This window comes from Triticum aestivum, chromosome 7B, assembly GCF_018294505.1.
Source record: "Triticum aestivum cultivar Chinese Spring chromosome 7B, IWGSC CS RefSeq v2.1, whole genome shotgun sequence".
In the NCBI taxonomy this organism is placed as follows: Eukaryota; Viridiplantae; Streptophyta; class Magnoliopsida; order Poales; family Poaceae; genus Triticum; species Triticum aestivum.
This window is the reverse complement of record NC_057813.1, coordinates 617,401,557-617,422,260: the sequence shown is the minus strand read 5'-3', so window position 1 is coordinate 617,422,260 and position 20,704 is coordinate 617,401,557. Positions and strand designations below refer to the sequence as shown.

General features: G+C 45.1%; 1 long non-coding RNA gene across 1 annotated transcript; it reads left to right on the top strand.

Annotated features, from left to right (window-relative positions):
* Positions 1-16,682: 16,682 nt before the first annotated feature.
* Positions 16,683-19,482, top strand: LOC123158556 (uncharacterized). The gene is made up of 3 exons (XR_006479348.1): positions 16,683-17,021; positions 17,103-17,182; positions 17,520-19,482. It is a non-coding gene; the product is annotated as an uncharacterized lncRNA (long non-coding RNA).
* Positions 19,483-20,704: the final 1,222 nt, after the last annotated feature.

Sequence of the window (20,704 nt, the reverse complement as noted above, 5' to 3'; positions counted from 1 at the left end):
CAAAGCAAAATAAGATGCATAAATGATAAACATCACATGAATCAATATAAGTGATATGATATGGCCATCATCATCTTGTGCTTGTGATCTCCATCTCCGAAACACCGTCATGATCACCATCGTCACCGCCGCGACACCTTGATCTCCATTGTAGCATTGTTGTCGTTTCGTCACCTATTGCTTCTACGACTATCACTACCGCTTAGTGATAAAGTAAAGCAATTATAGGGCGATTGCATTGCATACAATAAAGCGACAACCATATGGCTCCTGCCAGCTGCCGATAACTTGGTTACAAAACATGATCATCTCATACAATAAAATATAGCATCACGTCTTGACCATATCACATCACAACATGCCCTGCAAAAACAAGTTAGACGTCCTCTACTTTGTTGTTGCAAGTTTTACGTGGCTGCTACGGGCTGAGCAAGAACCATTCTTACCTACGCATCAAAACCACAATGATAGTTAATCAAGTTAGTGTTGTTTTAACCTTCTCAAGGACCGGGCGTAGCCACACTCGGTTCAACTAAAATTGGAAAAACTGACACCCGCCAGCCACCTATGTGCAAAGCACATCGGTAGAACTAGTCTCGCGTAAGCGTACGCGTAATGTCGGTTCGGGCCGCTTCATCCAACAATACCGCCGAACCAAAGTATGACATGTTGGTAAGCAGTATGACTTGTATCACCCACAAATCACTTGTGTTCTACTCGTGCATATAACATCTACACATAAAACCTGGCTCGGATGCCACTGTTGGGGAACGTAGTAATTTCAAAAAAATTCCTATGCACACACAAGATCATGGTGATGTATAGCAACAAGAGGGGAGAGTGTTGTCCACGTACCCTTGTAGACCTTAAGCGGAAGCATTAGCACAACACGGTTGATGTAGTCGTACGTCTTCACGATCCGACAAATCAAGTACCGAACGCACGGCACCTCCGAGTTCAGCACACGTTCAGCTTGATGACGTCCCTCAAACTCTGATCCAGCCGAGCTTCGAGGGAGAGTTCCGTCAGCACGACGGCGTGGTGATGATGATGATGTTCTACCGACGCAGGGCTTCGCCTAAGCACCGCTACGATATTATCGAGGTGGAATATGGTGGAGGAGGGCACCGCACACGGCTAATAGATCTCAAGGATCAATTGTTGTGTCTAGAGGTGCCCCCCTCCCACGTATATAAAGCAGCAAGGGGGGAGGCGGCCGGCCTAGGAGGAGGGCGCGCCAAGGGGGGAGTCCTACTCCCACTGGGAGTAGGACTCCTCCTTTCCTTGTGGGAGTAGGAGAAGGGAAGGGTGAAGGAGAAGGAAGGAAGGGGGCGCCCCCCTCCCTAGTCCAATTCGAACTAGTCCATGGGGAAGGGTGCGGCCACCCTTTGGGGCCTTTCTCTCCTTTCCCGTATGGCCCAATAAGGCCCAATATGAATTCCTGTAACTCTCCGGTACTCCGAAAAATACCCAAATCACTCGGAACCTTTCCGATGTCCGAATATAGTCGTCCAATATATCGATCTTTATGTCTCGACCATTTCGAGACTCCTCGTCATGTCCCCGATCTCATCCGGGACTCCTAACTCCTTTGGTACATCAAAACACATAAACTCATAATATAACCGTCATCTAACTTTAAGCGTGCGGACCCTACGGGTTAGAGAACTATGTAGACATGACCGAGACATGTCTCCGGTCAATAACCAATAGCGGAACCTGGATGCTCATATTGGCTCCTACATATTCTACGAAGATCTTTATCGGTCAAACCGCATAACAACATACGTTGTTCCCTTTGTCATCGGTATGTTACTTGCCCGAGATTCGATCGTCGGTATCTCAATACCTAGTTCAATCTCGTTACCGGCAAGTCTCTTTACTCGTTGTGTAATGCATCATTCCGTAACTAACTCATTAGCTACATTGCTTGCAAGGCTTATAGTGATGTACATTACCGAGAGGGCCCAGAGATACCTCTCCGACAATCGAAGTGACAAATCCTAATCTCGAAATACGCCAGCCCAACATGTACCTTCAGAGACACCTGTAGAGCTCCTTTATAATCACCCAGTTATGTTGTGACGTTTGGTAGCACACAAAGTGTTCCTCCGGTAAACGGGAGTTGCATAATCTCATAGTTATAATAACATGTGTAAGTCATGAAGAAAGCAATAGTAACATAATAAACGATCAAGTGCTAAGCTAACGGAATGGGTCAAATCAATCACATCATCCTCCTAATGATGTGATCCCGTTAGTCAAATGACAACTCATGTCTATGGTAAGAAAACTTAACCATCTTTGATTAACGAGCTAGTCAAGTAGAGGCATACTAGTGACACTATGTTTGTCTATGTATTCACACATGTATTATGTTTCCGGTTAATACAATTCTATCATGAATAATAAACATTTATCATGAAATAAGGAAATAAATAATAACTTTATTATTGCCTCTAGGGCATATTTCCTTCAGGCCTCACCGCCCACTACTACTCCCACCGATGTTCAGGCCATCCCTCCACTCACCCACACCCCCTGTTATTCTGCGGAGACGGCAGCCTCACACCGCAGCTGAACCAATGAACCCTCATACTCCTCTCCGTGTGGGCATCCACTGCCGCGTCTTCCCCGGCTCCACGTCGTCCCCTTCCTAGGCCTTGTTGTCGTTCACCGCCGTGGTGCTCTCGGCGCGGCGTGGTCAATGTGGTCAACGACCGACTTCCATCCAAAGAGTACTGTACGTGGAGAGGCTGGCATCTGGGTCAACGGCAGCCGCAAGGAAGCGCCTCCTTAATATGCGCAGAATAATTATTCTCCACCTGACAGCGGGGACCCACCGGACGGGCCACCGTATCTCACGAAAAAAATGTTTACCCCCTGACTGTTGGGACCCACCATCTACATCTTCGCACGCAAGAAATTGCATCTGGGCAAAAAAATGATTCACCCCCTGACTGCTGGGACCCACCAGCTACATCTTCGCACGCAAGGAAGTGTCTGACAGTCGGGACCCACCTGGTCGAAGCGTACGTAGCGTTGTCATTCTGGTCGCGAACGTGTACGTACATACTGGTCGATATAGAGGTGCGCACGTGTCGTAGTAGAGGCGCGCACGTAGCATGTACACATAGGTACAGCAGCCAGTGTGCAAGAAAGAAAATACGGCCACATACGTACATACGGGTGGGGTCTCGAATGCCTACTCGCGCATACGTATGGCCAGGGCTCGTGTACATGGCTGGGTCGGAACGGAGAAACTGCATCATCGTCATGTTCATGGGGAGGCAACGGAATGTGTCATGTTCATAGGGAGGCAACCGAACATGTGGGAGCCAACCGGCTTGGACGGAACAGCCGATGGAGGAAACAGCCTTGCGTTCGACCGGCCATGTTCGAAACGGGATCCTGTTCATCGGGAGGGGTCTGGCGTACCACAAAACGGAGGAAACGGATTTATGTTAGACCTCCTATGGTCAAAACAGGGTCCTGTTGATCGGGAGGGGTGTGGCGTACCGCAAAACGGAGGAAACGGTGTTGGAGTGCTACGGTCGAAACGGGGGTCCTGTTCATTGGGAGGGGTGTGGTGTACCGCAAAACGGGACTCCACGGGATATTGTTCATCTCCACCTTCGACCTCCTCCAGCCTCCACGGGTTAGTGTTCATCCACCGTCGACCCCCTCCAGCCTCCACCTGTGACTGTTCATCCACGGGCTCCTGTTCATCCAGCCTCCACCGTGCGCTACTCCACCGGCTACTGTTCAACCAGCCCTGTCCACGGGCTCCTGTTCAACCACCACTTCACGATCTACTGTTTATCCAGCCCACCACCGGCTACTGTTCAACCAGCCCTCCACGGGGCCGTCCTGTTCATCCAGCCCTCCACGGGGTCGTTCATCCAGCCCTCCATGGGGTCCTGTTCATCCAGCCCCAACCGGCTCGATCGATCGGGGTCCTGTTCATCCAGAGGCAACCACGGGGTCCTGTTCATCCACCCCCACCAGGAACTGTTCATCTAACCCCTCCCCCCCCCCAGCAACGCTCACTGTTCATCAAGGGAAGGAGGCAGCAGGGTTCGATCGGCTTCAGTTAGCAGCAGTAGTGAAGGAATCACTCGGGTTCAGTAACGTAGCTAGTGCAATCGCTCGGGTTCAGTTAGAGTCCAACGCCTCACGCGGGTTCAGTTAGAGCCCAACGCATCGCACACGCGCGTATGTGTAGGAGAGAAACGCGCATCGTTCGGCCCCCGACCATCCACCATAACCAGGAACTCCCCGAAATTTTCCTCGCCCTTGCTTCTACCACGGTTTTTCCCGTCATGGACGGCCCAAAGAATGTCATGCAGCTGTGTCTCTGGCCCGCCCAGGACGAAAAGCCCATTTTCTATCATGATTTTTTATCATAGAAGTAGGAGCCCACCACATCTATGATGATACCGGGTTTTGTCACAATTATCATCATAGAAGTGTCATAAGTATGACAGGAAAAAAATTCGTTCGGCCCAAAATTCACGGATGTGTCTTTTTTTGGTAGTGATGCCAATCCATGCAATGATGGCCCTGGATCTTCCTATAAAAACTATCGCTGCAAAGAACAAGATTTGTCGAGGCTTCTTGTGGTGCAAACGAGCAGAAGCAAATGGTGAAAACTGTGCGGTCGCATGGGATGTGGTGTGTGCACCAAAGTGTGCAGGTGGATTAGGGCTATCGAACCTGCGCTGGTTCAATGTGGCCATGCAGGCTCGATGGTCGTGGCTCAAAAGGACAGACGAGACTAGATCATGGAATGAGTTCAGAATCAAAGCTCCTGAGGAAGCGAAGATGCTATGCCAGGCAACCATGAGGAGTACAACACATAGTGGCCTCACGACACTCTTTTGGGTAGACTGTTGGTTAGATGGGAGGAAAATACAGGAAATCACACCGCTTATATATAGCTTGGTTTCACCATGCACCAGATCGTTGAGGTTGGTCGGTCCAGCTGTGGAGAATTGGTCCTGGGCGATGGATATTGGCCCCAACATTGGGCCAGACACATTGCAAGAATTTCTTTCACTTTGGCAGACGGTTACCACTTGGGAGTCTATTGAGGATGTGGCAGACGATATAACTTGGTCATGGGAGGCTAGTGGGCAGTTCTCGGTGAGATCAGCTTATGCAGCTGAATTTTAGGGTCGGGAGGTGATCCCAACGGCGGATCTAAGATGGAAGTCACGAGCCCCGGCCCTTCACAATGCAGATTTTTCACTTGGCTCGCCATGAGGGATCGATGTTGGACCTCGGATTGCCTTGCATGGAGAGGGCTACCTTACCAGGACGCGTGTCGGTTCTGCGACCAGGAGGATGAAACGATTAACTGTATACTGCTCATGTGTGTGTTTGCTCGGACAGCTTGGGCGGCGATTTGCAAAGCGTTGGGTAAGCCAGATTGGACTCCTTCTCACCATGACTCACTGGCGGAGTGGGTCATCGACAAGGGAGGACCGAAGAACATGAGTACGAAAGATCTGTGCACTATCTTTGCACTTACATGGTGGGAGTTGTGGAAGCACAGGAATGCCAGCCTTCGATCGAGCAGCTACTACGAAGAGTGCGACAAGAGGGCTTAGTTTGGTCTTTGGCCGGAGTACTGAAAGGGAATGTAGCCCCCTTCTTCAGTAGGGTAGAGAGGTAGGAGAGCAGTGAGGGTGGAGGCATTCTTTGCCTTTCTTCTTTAATATATGATATGCACACTTGTGCATATTCGAGAAAAAAAAGGTCATGGTCAAGGCTCTGTATATGATGATAGCTCAAAGCAATATCCTATTGCACTGTACTGTATGGATATATTCTCAGTGTTCTTGCTCGCTGGTGGAGTCCTCGATGTTGGATTTGTAGATGTTTGACGTCTTACCGATTTGGTCTGCATCTCTAGTTTTAGGCTTGGTGGGTTTAGCTGTCTATTTTTTTGTTCATGTCATGTGTTATACCCTTTGTTGTTGTACTCATTCTCCTTTCTTCTATCAATGAAAAGATATGCAAGCTTTGCGTATTCTCGAAAAAATGGATATATTCTCAGTGCACTTATACTACATGTAAAAATAACTGAAATAGAAAATAAAATTAACAGGATGAACAAAAAATTGTAATTTTAACAACAGCCGGTTGTACAAAAAAAGGGTCTGACTATGAAAATAGCACTATGTTGTAAGTAGCTAGCCATCATGGTAACCTTTAATAATCAGTCTTCTTCTGGATCTTCTGGGCGCTCTAAAATTATAAGACTAAAAGACTAGGGAGGCTTCTCTGGAGCAAATGGCAAACAAGCGTACATAGTCCACATTGTTCCAATCACAGTTACAAACCAAGAAGTTCAGCATAAAGCAATGTAACATTCTTTGAATCTATGCATCAACTCTGAACCTAAAAATTCTGATGCTTCTGAAACACTGTCTAGTTTTTCTTGCGGGGAAAACTTTTGGTCTGTTCATCAATATTCATGGTAGTACAAGCAACACCAGAATTAAAAGAAATTACATATAGGTCCGATGACCACCTACCGACGACTACAAGCACTAGAGCGAACCGAAGGCACGCCGCTGTCATTGCCCCTCCCTTACCAGAGCCGGGAAAACCCTATTGTAGTAGTCAGTCAGGAAGTCGTTGTGCTAAAACCCTGCAGGACCAACATACTAGAACAACAACCGTCGCTGATGAAGAGAAGTGTAGATTAGAAGTATTCAATCTGTAGACACACCAATGTAGACAAACGAAGAAATGATCCAAATAGATCCACCGAAGACAAACGTTGACCGAATCCCGTGAGACCCGCCGAAGACACACCTCCACACGCCCTCTGACGATACTAGTCGCACCACCGAGATGGGGGCTAGGAGGGGAGAACTTTATTCCATCTTCGGAAAGCCGCCGCCATCTCGCCTTCTTGAACACAAACCCTAAACAGACAAAAAAAAGACACCTAAAAACGAAGGAGGATCCCTCCCACCGGCAAGGGCCAAAATACACTACGTCTCCATTGCCTAAAGCCACGAAAGACGAGGTAGACCTGCAGCGCTGCGAGCAGGAGGCGAGAAAACGCTAATTACCCAATGACTCGCGGGATCAGAGGCGAGAAACAATGTCTAGTTTAGCCTATTGAATAGCAGAAAAGCAAAATTCAATAGTACTAAAAAACACTAAAGAGTAGAAGTCAAAAGTTAAAGCCTTGTCCAAGGGGCTTTTCAAAAGAAAAGAAAAAATAAATCAAAAGAAAGAAAGAGAGACGATTTCCAGAACCGTTAGCCATACGGTCTGTGTGGATTTTACAATTGAATTGGCATTTTGAAATTAAGAGTCCCAAATTAATTTCATGTGGAAATGGAAATGATGTATGATTCAAATTTTGTGTTGGGATGCTTAGAAAATTATTGTTGGGAATGAAACCACGGCCCAATTCCATTTTATGTCTGGTTGTATTCTTGGTCATATACTAGCAACCTGCTGCTAGATTTTTTTTTTTTTAAAAGGAGAATGACCCCCGGCCTCTACATCTGGGAGATGCATACGGCCACTTTATTGATTATTCTCGAGGACCTTACAAAGTGTTACAACAATATGCATGAATTCACAATCTAGGCAACATATGCCGCTACTCCTATCCATATGATGAAGGGGTGCTAGCTGGGCTACTACACAGACCACTCACCTAAACCTAACATCAAAAGCCGGAATCCCCAGCCTAGCCACATACCGGGTCTGAAGCATAAACCGGTCTGACGCACTCACAGGTGTCGTCTCCGTCATCTTCCACTGGTCCATCTCCAAGAAGATTGAAGTGCCAACCTTGGCAGATTGAATCCTGCTAGAATGAATATAAATCGTAAAGAAAAGACTAGTCATGCTGCGAACCTTACCTAGAATCTAATTGGGATAAATATATCCCCATTAGTATAAGTGACAAAAGACTAGTGACGCAAAGTTGGAGCACAAGTGATGCAACTGAGAAGATGATAAAAGACAAGCCCGTCCAAAACAGGTTTGGTGCTCGGTATCGACCTTCAATATAGTTCTAGGATGGAAAGGTTCTATGTCTATGTATATATGAGCAATCCAATGGTTAGTTAAACAACCAATAAAAAATTCAACCATGTTTTACTGTCTTCGGTAGCAAATGTGAAGCAGAAGCTAGCAAGTAACTTATCATAGTACTCCCTCCATCCATCAATATAGGGCCTAACCCCCAAATTTTACTTTTCCAAAATTACAGGCCCACTTTCCCTACATTCCTTTAAAACCTCGTTTGGAGTCACGCATGTAGCCTTCCTCTTTAGGGCTCTCCCAATGCATCATTTCTTTGCATGTTATCATAGGATCTATAAAAGTTTAAGAGACAACTAGTACAATGCATTATTTCTTAGGGGTTGTATCTCAATTTAATGATTTGGGCTCATGCATACATGTGATTGGGCTAACAAGGGGTTAAACCGGGCTAGAAACTGAAAAATCATGTAAAAATCATCTGTTGAAAATCTCACCGTATGCATTGAAGTGTACTCATCAATCATATACAACTGGTGGGACATACCTGAAAGGCAGAATATTGAAAGACAAGGGGTTAAACCTTGCCAGAAACTGAAAACAACAGATAAAAGAACATCTAACGTCATCAACCAGATTTGAAATTGTGAAGGCATACATTTTATCTCGTTGATCCCGGCCCATAAATGGATGATCTCCCCAATACAACAATCCGAGGATGTCTTTCTTTTCTTCATGTCGAGCTGTTCTTGTGAGCTTTGTGAGTTACCATTGTGAACAACAAGAGGTGAATGACTTAGACGTGCCAACCATTTTTCTGCAGTTTGAAGATCCACAATGACAATCTTGATCTGCTCCAAACATGACAAATCTGTAGATGCAGAGAGAGATTAGAAACAACAACAGTTTTGGTGTACACAATGCCATAAAGCAAGATGGGCGGCGCGGCGGCAGGGATGGTGGGAAATTGGAGATCAGCGGCGGCGGCCTGGGAAGACAAAGGAGGCAATGAGCCGGACACTCGCGAAGGCTAGCTTTTATATTGATATGCAGGAGATGAAGGGTTTGTTCTTTGCTGAGTGTTATTGAGCGGGAGCTCAAGAAAGTAATGACCCATGGCATTCCCTATTTAGAGAAAAAAGAAAATGGGAAACATTACTGAGTGTTATTGAGCGGGAGCTCGGCAAAGCAGTGACCCCTGACATTCCCTATTTGAAAACAAAATGGAAAAGGATTGTCGAGTTTTCATTAGTGAAACTCAGCAAAAACAGAGCGTCGTCATGGTCTCAGCCGCCTAGCCATTGGTGGGGTCGACTTGTTAGAACACTGAAGACACTGATGAGTACTACCTCCATCTTGCTTTATTGGTCCATATCCTATTTTGTGTCAAATTTTGACCATAGATTTAACTAACAAAATGTTGATGCATGTCATAAAAATAATATCATTGGAAATTATGTTCAAATACGAATCCAATGATATAATATTTGGTGGCATGCATTAATATTTTGTAGTTAAATCATTGGTCAAAATATGGCATAAAATACTAAGGGGACCAATAAACCAGGACAAAGGTAGTACCAACCTAGAGGAACTCGGCAAAGTCTAATCTTTGCCGAGTTTCTTCTTGTCGCCGAGTCCCCTTTCCTCGGCACTGTGCTAATAGTTATGTTTACCGGGTTATTTTGATTTGCCGAGTTCATTTACGTACTCAGCAAACTGCTGTCACCGTCGAGCTCTGAGGAAAGAAACTCGGCAAACTATGGGAACTCGAGTAGTGTGATAACTAGCTCAGAGTTGTAGTTTTGTGAAACGTATTAGTCATAGGATAGTAGTGATTTGTCACAAAAAAGGGCTAGACTGTGGAAACCCTAACCTTAAAACTATAGCATAAAAGGGCCATTTTATTAGGAGCAGCCTAGCCCTTTTTGGGACAGTAGTGATTTTTCACACAAAAAAGAGCCTAAATTGTTGTTTTATGCTATTTTCTCCTAATAAAATGGTTCACATTTTCAAGAAAGAGAATATAATAAAGTGGTAGTGCACAGCAAGGAACCGAGATTCCCGGATTTCAGCATATGGTGGTCAGGATGATGCGAGACTCGATTACAAAGAACATACTTGAGCGTAAATATAGTTGTGCTGGTACATATCTCTATATGTACTAACAAATCACTTTAATCTGGAATTCCATATCATTCGTTTCCCTCGGTATTCTTTATTAAGTACTCCACGTTTTGGTCACATGAAGTGCTACACCTACTTTCGTACATCCAACATGCAGTCCCAAGTGTTTTGCACCTAGATGGTACAAGCACATTTCCTTGCTGAATGTGCAATTGGGCATATATATAGTCACCAATGAAAAGTATGCCTTTCGAGGATTCCATGCCACGAGATGAGAGACATGTAGCTAAACTTAACCTATCACATCAAGAGTCGGCATGGGAGGTATCAGGGCGTGCAAATGTGCATCAGCTAAGTGGGTATCGAGTAGTGAACCTCGTCATAGTATCATAAACTCTAAGTCAGAAAGCAGGATATCAGTCTCATGGTGAAGTGGTGGTGGAAGCTAGAAACTCAAACTGGGATTTGGCATGATCTGGTGAGAGTGAGGTATCTATCTAACAAGTCGGTGGCGACTGTGACACCTAGACAATCAGATTCCCCGTGTTGGAAAGCTCTTCTGAAGATCAGAGAGTTGTACATGGTGGGGAGGAGAATCAAACTGGGTCGTGGTGACTTAACCAGGGTGTGGAAAGATTCTATAAATGGACTTCCGCCACTGAATTTGAAGTTCCCTCAGCTGTTTGAGATCTGTACAGATCAAGACTGTGTGGTGGAAAAAGTTGGTAGGGTAAATGTTTCGACCTTCTTTCGTCGACGCCTATGCCTTAACTTGGGTAGTCAATGGGATGACATGCGCAGACATGTTATGGGGCTAAATACCACAGCTGAGAAGGATGCGGTATATTGGGGTTTGAGCAAGAATGCCTGTTACTCTACTAAGTCGATGTACAAGTGGCTGGAAAAGCCTCTACATGGGTGCAATTACAGGTGGATCTGGGAGGCGAAATTACCTCTCAAGATCCAGATATTCCTATGGCAAATGGCGCAAGATGCAGTCCTTACGAGGGCTGTGATGCGAAGAAAAAAATGGCCCGGAAATCCGGTGTGCTCCTTCTGTAATAATGTGGAAACAATATCCCATCTTTTCTTTTCTTGCCCTGTGGAGAGAGTGGCCTGGAGGGCAATTGGAGTAGTCCTGGGGACTGAACTCTGCCCAAATAATGCCTGGCAATTTTATGTATGGTGCAATATGTTCCTGCCTAATGGTGTCAGGTTTTATACTGTCGGGTTGGCTGTTGTAACCTGGGCTATTTGGTTGGCTCGGAACAAAGCTACTTTTGAAAAAAAAATTGATCAAATCTCCTTTTGAGATTGTGTTTTCGGCGTGTTCTTTTCTTCTGTACTGGGCAGGTCTGCAGCCGGAGGAAGAAGCGATGAGGCTGAGGCAGGGGACCGAGATGATCAGGTCGGGCACGACCAAGCTGATGAAGATGTGCGAGAAAGCCAGGCAGACGACGGAAGATGCGGGAGAGGTGCTCCCCTCGTGACTGTGGTCAAGGCTAAAGCGTTGCTTTTGGCGAATCCTTGATGGATGGGCGTACCGTGCCTCGGTCAAGTCTTCACCAGGTTATACCGTCGAGGATGTGATCGTGTGTGGAGAACTTTGTTTTGTGGGTCTCACTCCAGTCTTCCCCTACCTGATTATCTGGCCTGTAATAGGTTAGAATTGAACTTAGTAGGTGTTGTCAGATTTTCGCCTCATGGTGCTCGTTTCGATGGCGGGTGAGCACAGTGGGTTTCCTGGCAGTACGTTGAACTCGCTACCTTCTTTCCCTCTTTCTGGATGTAGTCGGATACTGATGTATTTCCGTTGCTTGCTAATGGAAAGGGGTACGCCCGGTTCAAAAAAAATTCTAGTCTGTCAACGATCTCCACGCATGACGGAAGAAAAATCCTGATCCAACTATGGCGCACCACCGAGTTACTGGTGCCCCGTCTTGCCTACTAGGATACCAACGAAAACTGTCTCATCTACATTGTGGTGGATCAAAGGCGTGGGGTGTGCCTTCTTTGCTGTGCTTCTCCTTGTTTGATATACTAGCCTTTTGTGGTTCGTCTCGGCAAATAGGATGAAAATCCTTCTCCTTCTCGAAAGCGTTGTTACGAAAGAAGTAGACTTGGCCGTACATGTTTTATTCATTTTTCTTGTAATGGTTTTGTCGTGGTTGCCTTTGTTGTGTACTTTGGTTAATAATTAATAATAATGACTATGTGCATTACAATGATGCAGAGACTGGGATTCAACCTCCTTTTCCAAAAAAGGATTGTCCTTTGAATGCAAGCTATATGTGAGCCGGTCGTATTATGAGCACAATTCGCCGTGTGCTTTCCATGGTATCACTTCACTCTTCGCATTTACAGAACTACTACCTCTGTAAATTAATACTTCCTCCGTTCGAAAAAACTGTCTCTCAAATGGATTTATCTATCATCAAGTTAGTGCTTTTTTTAAAGAAGGATGTACCCCCTGCCTCTGCATCTGGACGATGCATGCAACCATATTGTTAATTACTCACAAAGACCATACAAGGTGATACATCAATAAGCCTGAAGCCGCCATCTTGGCAACGTTGTTGCTACTCCTATCCCCTTGATGAAGGTGTGCCGAATGTCCGGGCCTAATACCAAACATACATCGCACTAAAGCCTAACATCTAAAGTTGGGTATCCTATCCAAGCCACTACCTGGATTGGGTCCCACACCGGTCTGGCACACTCCCAGTGAGCACATGCTGCAAAGACCGTCACCTCCATCTTCCCTCGGTCCATCCTCAGAGCAAAACTGATGCACCGACCTTTCCAAGCCTCTTTGCCATCAACGCCACCATGACGCCAGACAGCTTCCTCCTCCTGTGCGAGTCCATCTCCAATACGCACCCATCGCCGAACCTCCGTGGCGCCATGCCGTCGGGATCCGCCGTCGGCCTTGCGGTAGATGTAACACCGCTACTCCTCTTGTCCCCTCCAGCCAGCACGTGCTCCAAAACAATGCCCCCAGGAGGGACAACGGCATCGAAGGTGTCATCATCATCTGATCCGGTAGACCCAGATCTAGGGTTTCCCTCAGAGCATCACGAGTAGGGCGCCATGACCTACAACAACGATGCCTCAAGAAGGAACGACGTCATAGACGCTGCCATCGTCCGCCATGACCGTGGTCAGCACGATTTTCACCGGAAATCACGGCCCCCCGATCTTGTGGCTGACTGGAACCGAACGGAGCTTCGCCGTGAAGACCAAAGCCGTCGTTGGCATGCCGGCAGGGAGCCTCCAGCCACCCCTCACTGGTCCTCCACGCGCCACCGGTTGCCGCGCCTGGGCGGATATGGACGGGACGCCAAATCCGTGGCTTCCGTCGCCCATCGGCATAGACTCCACCGAGGGGAAGAGCACCATGTCGGCCATGGATCTGGCCGCTGCCGCATAGGCAAGGGACGGCGCCCTACCTACTGCTCGCGGATCCAACACCGGAGTCGTCCCTGTAGCCTTCGGGTGATCCCGCAGCCCCTGCCTTGTCCGGTCCTCCACGCGTAGGACGAGGCACCGCAGCACCGCCACCGGACCTGCCCACGCGCCGCCGCGCCCCGAATGAACGCGACGCCGCGGCGCCGCCGCGGCCAGCACCAACCGAGCTTTGCCCATCGGCATGGACCGGTAGCGGCGAGGGGAGAAGAGGGGCGGGGGGTCCTGAGGCACCGGCGGCTAGGGTTGCCTCCTCGGTCGGTCGCGGGGGGAGCGACGCGAGAGGGTTACGAGGCCAAGTTAGTGCTAGATACATCCATTTGAGAGACAAGCTTTGGACAAGTTTTTTCGGTCGGAGGGAGTATACGATTTTTTAAATCGCTTAAAGTCTTATATTAGTTTACAGGGAGAGTACTTACCACCCCACATAAGAGTACAACCCCAATGCTCATTAAGGATCTTAAATTTGGTTTTTTGACTTTACGTGGCTTCACCTTTTCCCTTTTAAGCGAGTAATTCATGGCTTGAACTGTTGCAAAGCACATTTAATAATGAAAGTGCTCATCACTTAATTATGGAGTGCAACCTTTATACATAAACTAGCAAACATGTCTGTGCATTGCACCGGGAGAACAACAGCCCTCACACATCCTTATCACCGAGCATGGCTAAAGACCTCACCCTCATGCCCCTAATATAATAAACATGACTAATACCTCATCCTCAAGTCCACATCCTCTATTTTAGTATAACACCAGGCCCATGTTTCCGCTTGTCCTCTTTGTCGTCCTTGTCGTCGGTGGTATCACTAACCAAGGTTGGCGAGATCCAATAGATGGATCGTTGAGCCTCCTTTGTATCCAACGAGATCAAAAATGTTGAATAAATATATATTTTATCATCCGGCTAATATAATAGAGAAAAGCACTACACACAATATATGTCTGTGTTATTATCATGTAAGTTGAGTAGTTTGTGTCAGATAGATCGTAAAACCTTAGTTGGACTCCTCATCCATTTTGATGGGTGTCACTGGCCGAGCGAGGCCGGTTGTACGTGAAGACACGACGGAGACAAAGATTCCTTTCATATCCCTAGTTTAATAAATTGAACTAAATTGTCTCAAAAAAATTGAACTAAAACAATGCATCCATGGGCATATTTCAAAAATTCACCTAGTTTTATTAATAGATATAGATTTAGAAAAATGTTAGCTAGAATACCTCCCAGTTTTCCAAAAAGAAAAATCATGTTTTGTAAAATGATTGCCTTTTCAAATTGAAAATTCAGAAAATATTTGCGTTTTAAAAAAACGTTCGCAATTCAAAAAAAATCACTACAGTACCTCCTAGTTTGCAGAAATTGTTTGTTTTAAATAATATTCAGGTTTCAAAAATATAAGAAATGAAATATTGTTCTCTTTTCTAAAAAATGTTCGAGTTTCAATTTTTTTATTCAAAAATTTGTAAAATATTCGCGTTCAAAAATATATTCAGTTTTTCCAAAAAAAAAAAATAATCTCAGTATCTGGCGCGACTATTATCTTAATTTGAGACGTCGCGCTGCCACTTTAAACACCAAGTCTTGTTTAGTCCAGTGGGTAGCTTTCCTAGGGATCTAGCATGAGCGCCTGGGTTCAATTCCTTGCAGTGTAATTATTTTTCCTTGGACTTTTTCACTGTACGCTAATCGGCCAGCCCATGATGGGTCTGTGCGCCTTACGATTTTTTCCTTGTACTTTTTTACTGTACGCTAATGGGCCGGCCCATGATGGCTCTGTGCGTCAGGAGAACGAGAAAACTCCCGAACGAGAAATCGCATGGGTACCGACCGACCAAATATTATTTTGGTCCCACAGAAAACGAAAAAAGTTGGAGAAACAATCCTCTCTTTAATATTATTATTATATTATTAGGTAGAGGTAGATATGAATTCGTAGGCACAAAAACAACGTTTTCCTATAATACACCCTCGAAGGTGCATGACACGTCTTAAAAAAAATCGGTACATGTCTTTTTTTTTAAATAGTATAAAGAGGTATACACATCAAGAAACAAAATTCCCGGCTCTCAACACACGGTTCTTGTTTGTTTCCATGTGCATGCATTGTATTTCGGCTGATGGGAAGTCAGATTGTGAGGCATATACTGCAAGAGAGGATACACATGTGTATCCGTTTGATATTAAAACATTCACACATGCATTTCGTGCCTACAGAAAAAAAAAGTCATTTTAATATTGAATTCCTTACCCTCTCTTTCCCTCATTATCTTCTATATATACTATCCTTTCTTTCCCTTCCTCCATCTTTTCCGGGCCAGCTACTTTTGTGCTTCCAAGATGCACTCACAAATATCTTGCGCCTAAGCTGTCGTCAACACATTTTCTTGTTCAATTTGCAGTTTTTACCTATGTTGTTCAACTTGAACCTACTGTTTGTGGAGTCGGCATGAGAGGCATCAGGAAGTGCAAATGTTCATCACCTAAGTTGGTGTGGAGAGCCAAATTAACCATAGTGCAGCATTCTTGCTCTGCTAGCGACACACCAAATTGCAGTGAGAAAAAGTCGGATAAGAAGCATGGAGACTCCGGCTATAATTTTATTCAGGTGGATCAAAAGCGTTGAGGCCTTGTTGAAAGGGCTCGTTCTACGGAGCTCAAGTGTAACCACTGGTGTCAGTTGACAGTAGTTGCGTTTCAGTTTTCCAACTAGTTCCTTTTTTAGGCTAGCTAGTGTGCTTAGAGCAACTCTAGCGGATACCACAGAACGCCCCGAAATTAACCGCCGTTTTATAGTTTTAGACCAAAAAATGTGCAGCCCGTACTGCAAGAAAAATTACAGCTCGTCCTTAAGGCCTTATACAATGGTGGGTGCTTATGCCAGGTGCTTAAGAAAAAAAGACTAGCATTGCATCGCAGTCTCACAATGGGGAGGTGCTAATCAGAGGTGCCTCAGTTGGTTTGACGTAGGCGTAGCACCTGGCTGGCACCCGTTCTCTCCAATGCGGAATGCTACGCAACTAAAATAACGCTCGCATGCCTCAGCTCCCTCCACTAAAATAACGCTCACATGCTCAGCTCCCTCCTCCTCGCGCTATTCTCTCATCCTCTATATCCTGACCACACACGGTAATCCCCAAATCACGCCGGCGACAGCTCCGATTCCAAAGCACAGCGCCGCCCCTTCCTCCGGTGCTCCCATGGCACGGCTTCTTCCTCAAGCTGCCCGGCGCTGCTTCGCCGGTGGCGCAGCCGCGGGAGTCCTTCGGGCGGGGGTCCAGGCGTTTCTCGAGGATGCAGCCGGTGTCGGGGAGGAGTCGCGCGGGGTCACGCCGGGGGTAAAGGACCTGGCCCAGTTGGTTCTCGACGAGCCGTGTGCATAGGGGAGCAGGATCCGTCTTCTAGCAGAGGTGAGTAACTGAGGTTCGTTGATTCGCTCGACCGTTCTTCGTGCAAGGATCTGACTGCTGGCTGCTGCCGGGTGTGGGTAGGAAAAACGAGAAGGATGTGGAGAGCGAGGTCGCTGCCGGAGCTCTGCCGGAGCGAGGTTGATTTGGTGTTGCGTTTTGAGGTACTAGCTTGATTTGTGCATCTGCGCCTGCCACATGGAGAGGCTTCCCTTGCTGCTGTTCCGATTCTTGATGATTGTTAGCTCAGTTTCTCATTCGCTAGTCCCTACAGGATTTATATCTAAATTCTTTTTTACTAAAGCCACAACCAACTCCAAAGAAAACTGCATGAATGACCCCTTCTGGACGGAGAGATTCGTTACTGAATTTGACTAATTAACAATCTTCTTTTGGCAACCATGAGATGAATTTATTTTTGATACATGCACATGCACTAACTCTCTTCTGCTATATAATCAGGATAGCATACTGACTTTTGTTTATATTGTGTGTCCGCAGTGGGAAGCTATGTACAGGGATCTAGATGAATAGTCAAGTGGCTAGACATAAAAGATTTCATTTGCCTACTATGATGTCCTGTTGATGACAGAGCTGGTAGCTGCTCACGTGAAGAATCTCTGCCGCTCACTCTGCCGCTCACATGGAGGCACTTTTTTTTCTCCGGAAGCAAATGTCAATGTACAGGGCCTAGAAGAACCTCGTATGTGGCGGGAGTGAAACTTCAGCGGTAACTGCTCCGGCTGCGCACGCCAACGACAGCTCCTTCGCCATGGCTCCCTGTTGGAGCTCGAATAGAAGCGACAACCCATAGCGGGAGGCGACCGGGCAGCGGAGGAAGGCCTCATGCCGTCCTGCGTAGAGGCAGGCAGAGCAGCTCGAGGGCTCGCCAGAGTCCTGGTCGGGGCGGAGCTCGGACATGGCGAGAGGCAGAGATGGTCGGAGCCGGACAGCATGGTGGTGTCGCGCCGTTCCCCGGCGCGCTTCCGCCTGCCGCGCCAATGGGCTTGGGACGGCGGCGCATGCGGGCGGCGTCCACGGTGTTAAGATTCGTGTTTAGTCGCTGGGTGCGATTCTGCGTTTCTCGGACGGGAATATCCTATTTGCCGCTCGTTGCGTTAAACTGCCGGCGCTTCGCACAGGCGACCGACCGAGCAGCGACGCAACGGGTTCCAGAACTCCCGGTTTTGGGAACCTTCTAGAGGTTCCCAGCTGGTTTTTTCCGGTTTTGGGAACCTTCTAGAAGGTTTCTGAACCGGTTTTTTATTTTCCTTTCTTTTTCTATTTCTGTTTTTTTTCTTTTTTTTCAAGTTTATGTTTTCTCTCTCAAAAAAATGTTCACGCTTTTACAAAAATATCAAAAATGTTCGTGTTTTCAAATTTTGTTCATAAATTCAAAAATTGTATGCATTTATCGAAAATGTTCCAACAAATAAAAAATGTTCAAAGTTTATGTTCGACTTTATTTTTTCTTACTTCAACTTTTTCACATAAATGTTCCAACAAATTAAAAATGTTCAAATTTTAAAATTTGTTTGTGATTTCAAATTTTGGTCAGAAATTCAGAAAATGTTCCATTTCTAAAATATTGTTCTAGTTTAAAAAACTGTTCCTATTTTAAAAAATTTGTTTGTAAATTTCAAAAATGTGGATGTTTTCATTTTTTCAGGAGTTTTTAAATTGTTCAGTTTCAAATTTTTTTTTACAATTTCAAAAAATGTTCAGTGGTTCAAAATATGTTCCCGTTTTAAAAAAATTGTTCGCACATTTCAAAAAAATATGCACATTTTCGTTTTTGAGGTTCAAAATTTTTCAGTTTCAAATTTTGTTCACAAATTTTAAAAAATGTTCGGCGTACAAAACATGTTCCCGCTTTAAAAAATTGTTCGCAAATTAAAAAATGTTTGGGAATTTCATAAATATGTTCCTGTTTCCAAATTTTGTTCAAAATTTCAAAAATGTTCTGGAAATGTAAAAACTTATTCCCATTTTGCAAATTTGTTCGCAAATTCAAAACATATTTTCGTTTTGAAATTTTTTTCACATATTCAAAAAATGTTCATTTTTGAAAATTTGTTCACAAATTCAAAATGTGTTCGCATGTTTAATTTTTGTTCGCAAATTATAAAATATTTGGTATTTCAAAAATGTTCTTGTTGTCCAAATTTGTTCACATATTCTAAAAAAGCTACAGTTTTGAAATTTTTTTCACAAATTTTAAAAATGTTCTTGTTTTCGGAATTATGTCACAAATTCAAAAAATGCTCGAGTTTTTTGAAAATAGTTTAGTTTTGAAAACATTATCACCTTTTCAGTTTTGTTACTTGTTTTGGAAAAGATGTTTTGCGTTTACGAAAAGTAGTTCATAATTTAGAAATTATTCTCGTATTCAATTTTTTTCCCTACTTGTTTTTAGTTTCTATTCAGTTCCCAAATAATGTCGCATTTCAAAAATAATAATCCTTTTTTACGCTTGAAATTTTAATAGAAGTTTTAATATGTAATTGTATGCAATAAACCTTTGTTACTACAGTGGCTATGAACTTGCTCAGATTCTTTAATGTTGGCGCTGCATATTTTTCATATTAACTCGCGTGTCGCAGTGGCTAGCGCGCGGTGCTTATCTACATCAGCTCTCGGGTTCGATTCCTAGCGAGCGCGCTAGTCGTCTCCTATGCGAAACTGTGACTACTCGCCGCAATAAGCGGCGTATAGGAGTTCCCTCTCGGACGCTGCTTCCTTTCAATCGCATGCACGCATGTGGGGTTCGCCCCTTTTGCCATTGTTTAATTCATTGTATGGGCTTATCTGGTCATCGGGCCTCACAAGCTTGTTTGTTTTCTCATTTTTATTTTGTTTTTTATTGTGAATGTTTTCCTTTTTTGCGGCCGATGCATGCCGCTGAACTTTTACGTACCCAGCTGCCATGCGTACATAGTACATAAGAAAGCCTGTTTAGATACGATTTTTGTTTTTGTTTTTTTCTACTATAATGTTTTGCTATATTCCTTTTTCCTTTTTTAAATATATTCCTTTTTTTACTTTTTGTTTTCATTTTCTTTTTTATAATTATTTCAAAAATATTACCACCCTGTTGCACATACATCTACATTGATCAAGCACAATTACATGCCTATTCTCCTTGTGCAATTTATTTGTTTTTGTTTAAAAAAGTATTTTCATGGGCCACACGCTCCGGTAGCATGGGGTCGCACATCACCCACACACAATTGTAAGCATGTTGTTCGTGTGCAACTTATTTTTTTTCTTTTCAAAAATATTTCATCGACCAATTGCAAGTGTCGCCCCTAACTACAAATGTGTCATCCCCGACTACAGATTTGTGGTGTTTGTCAGTGGGGAGAAGGCAATTCCATGTCACTTGGCACGCAACTGCAAGTGTCACCCCCGAATGCAACTGCAGGTCTTCAACGAGAATGCAACTCTATGACGTTTTTGTCGTGGAGAGGGCAGTTGCATGTCTGCTACTAGCCATGCAACTGCAAATGTCGCCCTCGACTGCAACTTTGTGGTGTTTGTCGGTGGGGAGAGGGCATATGCATGTCTCTCACTTGGCACGCAACTGCAAGTGCCGCCCCGAGCGCAACTGCGTGTCTTCAACGAGACTGCAACTCTGTGATGTATTGGCAGGGAGAGGACAATTGCATGTCTACTTATAGGCATGC